Source organism: Petaurus breviceps, unplaced genomic scaffold (genome assembly GCF_028583685.1).
Source record: "Petaurus breviceps papuanus isolate PSGF00001 unplaced genomic scaffold, PetGlider_PUasm1.0 126, whole genome shotgun sequence".
NCBI lineage: Eukaryota > Metazoa > Chordata > Mammalia > Diprotodontia > Petauridae > Petaurus > Petaurus breviceps.
This window is the reverse complement of record NW_027185655.1, coordinates 999002-1006740: the sequence shown is the minus strand read 5'-3', so window position 1 is coordinate 1006740 and position 7739 is coordinate 999002. Positions and strand designations below refer to the sequence as shown.

Below are 7739 nucleotides of genomic sequence, written 5' to 3'. Positions count from 1 at the left end.
GACTGTTAAGAAAGATAAGTAGGGAAACTGCTTTATGCTTAAAGATAAGATCTTTAGCTGCCATAATAAGATCAAATAGCCTCCAAATGACATGGCATTTAAGTAGTTAAAGTTAATCAAATAATACAAATAAAAAGCAAAACTATAACATTTGGGGACTTTGATTCATTCCTTTTAAATCTAGCCAAATCTAACAAAAACATACATAAGAAAGAAATTAAGAATCTGAATAAAATTTTAGAAAAGTTAAATATGATATAGGTCTTTGATAATTACAGAATGATAGAGGGCATATACATATTTCTCAGTTGTCCATGGTAGCTTCACAAAAATAAAGTATGTACCAGGGCATAAGAACCAAATTAAAAATTAAAGACAAACTTTACTGAACATAACACAAATTATAGTTAATAAAAGGAATTTGATGAGAGCATTAAATAAATGAAGACTAAATCATTTTATCCTAAGGAATTAATGGATAAAAGATAAATAATAAAAATAATCTTATTAAATATGGCAACAATAAGACAACTTATAAAAATTTTGGGGTGCAACAAAAGCAGTTTTTTTGGGGAAATCTATATTTTTAATACATTCATTGATAAAAGAGAAAGAGCAAATAAATGAATTAGACCTGCAATTAAAAATTAGAAAAGCAAAAGATTAGAAAGGAAAACACAAAAGCAGAAATTCTGAAAATGGAGAGATGAACAAAATGGAAAAAAACACATTGCTATGATAAATAAAAGAGGTTGTTCAGAAAACTTAGCAGAACAAGTAAGTTGTCTGCTCATCTAATGAAAAAGAGAAATAGAATAGTCAATGAAAAATTAAAAAGAAAACTTTATAACAAATGGAGAAGAAAAAACTGTAAAAGATACTTAGCTAAATTTTGTCAACTAAAATGATAAAAAATGAAATGGATAAATATTTATAAAATATAATGTCCAGAACATGAAAAAATAGAGAATTTAATAATCCAATCCCAGAATAAGGTTTTTGAATAAGACATAATAGAACTCCAAAACAGGACTTGGGGGAAGGGAGAACTCCAACAACCTATGATTAGATAAATTTGCAAATAAAGTCTACAAAACATTGAAAGAACAATTAATTCCAGATTTACATAAATTATTCACAAACATAAGAAATGAAAGGATATTGCTATATTGCTTGTGTAAGACAAAGTTGGTCTAAACCAAAAGAGAGATTAATCAGAGAAAAAAGTACTGTAGAACAATGTCTCTGATGCTTGATGCAAATATATTAAATAAATTATTGGTAAAGGGCTACAACAACACATTAAAAAAAGATTATACAGTATTACCAAATTGAATTCATATCAGAAATACAGGTGTAGTTTAGTAAAATTGTAAACAAAGTAACTCATACTAAAAATTAAAAAAAACACCAAATGATTATATCAAGAGACACAAATAAACTTTTAAGAAAATAAAGCACTCTAATATGTTAAAAAACATTAAAACTCAAAGGAATAAATGAATAATTCTCTAATGTGGTAAAGAATATCCATACAAAATCAAGAGCTAGCAGTATCTGTAAATGAGAAAAACTAGAGGTCTTTCCAGTAAGGTTAAGGATAAAGCAAAGATGTCTACTGTCGCCATTATACTGTATAATTCTAGAAATATTAGTTCAAACAAATAAAAAAAGAACATGCTATGAGAATAGGTAAAAGAGAAAGAAAATTAACATTTTGGGAATTATTTAGAGAATTCTAAAGGTTCAACAAAGAATTAGTTGGAACAATAGCAATAGCAGGTTATAAAAAATTAAATCCAATTGATTCAATGGAATATATAAGTATATGAATTTATGAAATATCTGCGATACCATCTACATTGCAGAACTAGAAGAAATCAAAACAAAATTTATCTAGGGGAATAAAAGGTGAACAGTTTCAAGGTAAATAGAGTGAAAAGAAAAAGCAGGGTAGGGGGAGTGGCAACAGAGCTCAAATTATATTACAAAGCAGTAGTCATCCAGTCTTCTGTAGTGGTTAAAAATGAGAAATAATTAGTAGAATCGATTAAGTATATCAAACTCAAAAACAATCCAGTAAAATATCTTAATGTTTGATAAATCCAAGCATTCAAAAGAAAAACCTGATTGTGATTTGACAAAATCTTTTGAGAGAGCTAAAAAGGAATATGGCAAAAATTAGTTTTTCACTAACATTTTGTACCATTTCATACCATTCACAAATAAGCTCCAATATGAAGTTATTGTTAGGATTATCTATGAAACTCAAATATAAAGCTATAAACCTAAATTAAATAATTTTAGGCAATTTATGGAACAGGGAAAGAGATACCTTTCACATATGTGATAAAAACAGGATGGGTAGGATTATAGCAAACGAAATAGACAATTTTGGTTACATAAAATCGAAAAGATTTTGCACAAACAAAATCAATGCTGCTGCAATTAGAAGCTGAACAGTTAACAGAGGAAAAAAATCTTTGTAGCAAATTTTTCTGCTAAAGGCCTGATAGCATAGTAACATAAGGAATGAATGCAAACATATAAGAAAAAGAACTTTTCCTCAATATTCCAAAAGATATTAAGTTAGCCCCCAAAAGAATTATCGACAATCATATGAAAAAAATCCTCAAATCACTAAAAAACAAAATAAATGTAAATGAAAACATTTCTAAGGTGCTACATTATATCCATCATGTTAGCAAAGATGAAAAACAAGGAAAAAAACAACTGTTGGAGAATCTCTAAGAGGACAGGGCTACTAATATATTGTTGGTGAAGGTATGTGTAGTGGTCCAACTGGTCTGGAAAACAATTTAGAATTATATCTCAAAGTCACCAAACTCCATTTACCTTTTGGCTAAGTGATACTACTTACTATTTGGAATATATCCCAAAGATAGTAAAGAAAAAGGGAAAGTTTCCATATACATAAAATAATTTATTATAGCTTTTTTTATTGCAGTAAAGAACTGGAAACAAATGGATAGCCATCCATTGGAAGAACAGCTGAGAAATTTTCATATATAAATGTGATAGAATATTAGTATTCCTTAAGAAAGAATGAAAAGACTAGGCATGGTGGTATATGCCTACATTCCCAGCTATCAAAGAGGCTGAGGCTAGTGGATCTCTTGAGTTTGGGAATTCTGAGTCCTAGGGGCTAAGCTGGTTAGATATCTGCCCTAAATCTGACTTCAAAATTGTGATCCCCCTGCAAGTGGGGGCCACTAGTTTTCCAGAGGAGAGATGACTTGACCTTGGTCAGAAATGGAGTATGTCAAAATCTGTACTGATCAATTGTAGGACAGGGTCAATGAGCAACCCTAGCCCTTCAAGGGGGACCCAGTGTTTAAAAAAATGAAAGTGACTGATTCAGAGAAACCTAAAAGGATTTGTGTAAATTGATACTGAGTGAAGTGAGTAGATCTAGGATAGCAATGTATACAAAGATTTTAATACTGTAAAGGAACAAACAACTAGGAAAGGCTTTTAATCATGCATGTTTTCCACCTCTGGGCAGAGAGGTGGTGAATGAGAGTTGCCTAATGAGACATACAGTTCCATACACAGCTAATGTGTGGATGTTTTGTGTGTGATTAGACTTTTTTTGTTGTTACAAGTGGTAGCTTTTCTTTGGGGAGTAGAGTTGGGAATTGGTGATGCTAGAATGAAAAGAAAAGGAAAAAACATACAGCCCCCCTTTCGTTTTTACTTCTACTTATGACATTCAGTTTCCACTTCTTATTTCCATGCATTTGCATACTGACTATTCTTATGCAAATCAGACAATGTATGTAACAACTTTGTAAGTATTAAAGTGCTGTGTAAATGTAGTGATAATGATGTTGTTGATGACAGTAACATCTGGAATGCATTCCTTCATCACTTCTGTCTCATAGAATCCCTGGGTTATTCAAGGCACAGCTTTCTATATTAGGCCTTTCCTCAGTCTCCAAGATTATTAGCACTCTGTCCCTCTTGAAACTATTACATATTTGTACTTATATGCAATGGTGTGCTGGTAAATATTTAACAACCAGCTTCCCCCCCCCCAAAATATTATTTCTGATACACTTTCAAAATTTAACCTGCGTTATTGAGTTTTTATCCATTACTTTTTTTTAAACATTTATTTTATTTTATCTTATTTTATTTTGCTTTTTGGAGGGCAATTGGGGTTAAGTGACTCGCCCAAGGTCACATGTCTAGGGTAAATTTTTTTGTGCTAAGTGTCTGAGGCCAGATTTGAACTCAGGTCCTCCTGACTCCAGGGCCAGTGCTCTATTCACTGCACCACCTAGCCATCCCCCATTACTTTCTTAAGTTTAGACAATCAACAAAACAATAAATCAGGCCCTTATTTGTAGCGTTTATGATTTCTGAGGTAGGAAGAGAGCTGGTGTGAGTTGGGTCCAGTATTCCCTTGCTCATGTGTACAAGACGTATCCAATCCTGTGAAATAAAAGGTCCTTGAGGGTGGAGACTATTTCTTTTTTGTCAGCACCTAGAATAATTTAAGACACCTAATAGACATTTAATTGAAATTTTTTTGGGGGGAACATAGTTGCAATATGCATTTGAAAATACCCAGTCTCGTTAAACAGCTCTGTTCTCTTCTCTCTCTCCTGAACTGACCCGATGTTGATCCCTTGTACTATAACTGAGTATGAGAAATTATCAATAGGTAAAATTTATTTCTGAAACTCTCTGAAGAGCAGGCTAATGTTTCAGAGCAGAGTTCTCCACTGTGTCTGTTAGTTATTATTTTGGGAGGCTCCAAATTTATGTGGGAAAGAAAACAACAATTTTTTAAAAATGTTTTTAAGCTCCAAACACTTCCATCTTCACTGCTTGGTGAGTTTATTTTGTTTTGGATGTTTTGTGGGTTTTGGAAGGTGGACATAGACTATTATTCCAAAAAGAAATTCTGGATTAGCTTGGGCATTAAAAAGGTTAGGGTTTGGTTTTTGTTTTGTTTTCATTTACAGAAGCCAGAGAAAGGGGGGTTCGAATGAAATACTGTCCCTTCCTCAACCCTGCCTTTGTTTTTATGGCGAAGGTTGATTAAAAAAATCAGTCAGCATTTCTTTTCCATCTTCTTTCTGTATCACTTTAGAAACTGATCAGACTGATGTCATTAGGACAGTCTCTACAATAAGAAGATGAATCCCATTGCTTAACGTGGTCTAAACACGTCACACTTCTATCTGGCATTTTAAAAATGGGAATTAAAAAATGAGGTGACAAATCACTGCTGACCGCATCAAGTGCCAGCCAGCCATTAAAGCCTCCTTAAAAATGAGGCTTGCCCTAGTGGAGAGAGAGATGAACTTTGAGTTACAAAAACCTCTTGTGATAATAATTGGCTGTGTGGTTATACACATTGCCTCATCTCCCTCAGCCTTTGTTTTCTTATTTGTAAAGTAGAGAATATACTAATAACCTGTGTCTACTTCACAGGGTAACCGGAAGTCTCAAATGAGATCATCTACGTGCAAGGAAGCACTTTGGAGATACCAAAGTGCAATGTAAATGCCAGTCATTTCTATTCAGCTGAATTATAGGGTGTCACACTTTTTCACAAGGGTCTCTAAACTCCTACAAGGCAGGTGTCAATTGTATACCTTATTTGCCTATTGTCATTTGGGCATGGTTTCATTCATGCCCAAATGTGCCCTGACCCAAATTTTCTCCTGAGCTGAATTTTGTAGGAGAAAAGGTCTAGTAAGCAGGATTTATGAGAGGGCCAAAAGGTTGGATGGGATGTGTTTATTGCTCTGAGCTGTGATCGCTTCAAAGGGATGATCCTGCTGCTGCTGCTACAACTAGTAATGTATAAATAAATGAATGAAGTTGTCACCCAATAGAAAAGCTTTGTGATGCTGAGAAAAATGGTGTGATTTGCACACTAGTCATTGTGTATCCCTTTCTTTAATGAAAACACTAACCAAAATGAGAGGAAGGGCCTTAATTTAGAAAGACTGGAGTCACCTACTTCATTCTGGGTCATGGCCAGTCATTTTGACCTTTGTCTTGCTGCTGGACGCTAATGACTCTGGAAGAGAGAGTGAGGCTAATGACTTTGCACAGCTCTGCTCATTTAAATCTCAGTTCATTTGCAAGTCAAGACATCACCCTCATGATTTTATTGCTACTCTTTGAGAATGAAGGACCAATAATCTCAACAACAGTGACTTCATCCGTAGCTTCTCTTTCCAGAGTGTTGCCATGGAGACTTAATGGATCTCGGAAGGAGCTTCAATCAGAAACCATGCAGCTATGATGTGGAGAAGCCATGTGGAGAGGTGGAAAAAGAAGACCATGAGCCACACTGGTCTTCCATATTTCACTTGCTGAGGACCGACACAGTGGAGAGGGTGAGGACTGCCACTGCTCCTGTGACTAGAAGCTGGGAAACCTTGTGGCCTGACAGAGCTCTCACGAAGTTGAAAGAGGCATGACCAGGTTGACCAGTGTCAGTAGACTAGAGTGACTAAGAGACCATGATAGACAGATAGGACCACCAGAATCCAACCCGCCGGACTTGTGTTCTCCTTGCTTCCCTGGAGGAGTGATGTGGGGAAACCAGAGTTTCTCTTATGGGTCCTACAATTTCACTTCCCCCTAACTGGTGAGAGAAGAGGTTGGGGATGGGGTGGGAAAGAGATTCGGCACCTCTGGTGGTAGCCATCATGACCTCCTTTCAATGCTGATTTTTGTTTCTAAACTCTTTGAAATTGCTATTAAAGTGTATTACCATTTATGATGAGTTTGATTCTGTCCTGTAAGTAACGATTGGGAAAATGGGAGGGTAAATTAACCAGAAAGAGAGAAGAGATTTTCTTCAGTTCAGGCTGAACTCGTGTGTGTGTGTGTGTGTGTGTGTGTGTGTGTGTGTGTGTGTGTGTATGTGTGTATGTCTGGGTGGAGGGAGAGGGTAATGGTGGAAATCTGATTAGAAAGAAAATTTCTGTCATTTTAATAATATCCCACAATATAAATCCCTCCCCTTTACAATGCTTTGTGAACCCAGAGAGGGACTTCATGAGGAAATGAGCCAGTGCTAGTGAGAAAAGAAAAGTGAAGAGTTTGTTTAGGTAGTCATATAGTGGCCACTCAAAGCTCCGGTTGGTTATATAGTGATGTGGGTACTTCCTTTACCAATGAAAATTTTACCTTAGTTAAACATTAACCAGATGGGCTTTATGAGGTGCTATCACTGAAAAATATCATCCTCTGGTGGCCAACTTTCTGTTGATTAGTCTATACAGGCATAATGAGGCTGGCCCTCAGAGTACAGACCAAGTCTGCCAGGCTAACGGAGCCTGGAGTTGTCTGAAGATTCAGGGTCACCTTCTCCTCATAATGAGACACTGGGGTCTGAGCTACATTCCTATACTTGTTATTGTGTGTGTGAGGTGCTTCTCTCTCTACCTCCTGCTAATTGTTTCTGTTAGAATATTCCACAGTTTCCTTCAGTGTCACAATTTCTATATGACTCATATTTCTCTAAGGTCAGATGCTTGAGTAGTTAGGTGACAGAGTCAGGAAGGTCTGAGTTTAAGTCCTACCTAAGGTACTAACTATGTGACTCTAGGAACTCATTTAATCTCTTGTCAGCCTCAGGTTACCCATCTGTAAAACTGGACTATAGTGGTATCTCCTTCATAAGCTCTATATAAATGTTTACTACTATTACTAGTACTACTACCACTACTACTGCTGCTGCTACA

The 7739-nt window shown here is 35.5% G+C and overlaps 1 long non-coding RNA gene across 1 annotated transcript in view; it reads left to right on the top strand.

Annotated features, from left to right (window-relative positions):
• The window catches only part of LOC138169349 (uncharacterized), an 85769-nt gene extending 79003 nt beyond the window's left edge, over positions 1-6766 (top strand). Inside the window, exon 2 of the long non-coding RNA XR_011170329.1 lies at positions 6226-6766. This is a non-coding gene — a long non-coding RNA (uncharacterized lncRNA). The remainder of the gene's footprint in view (positions 1-6225) is intronic.
• Positions 6767-7739: the final 973 nt, after the last annotated feature.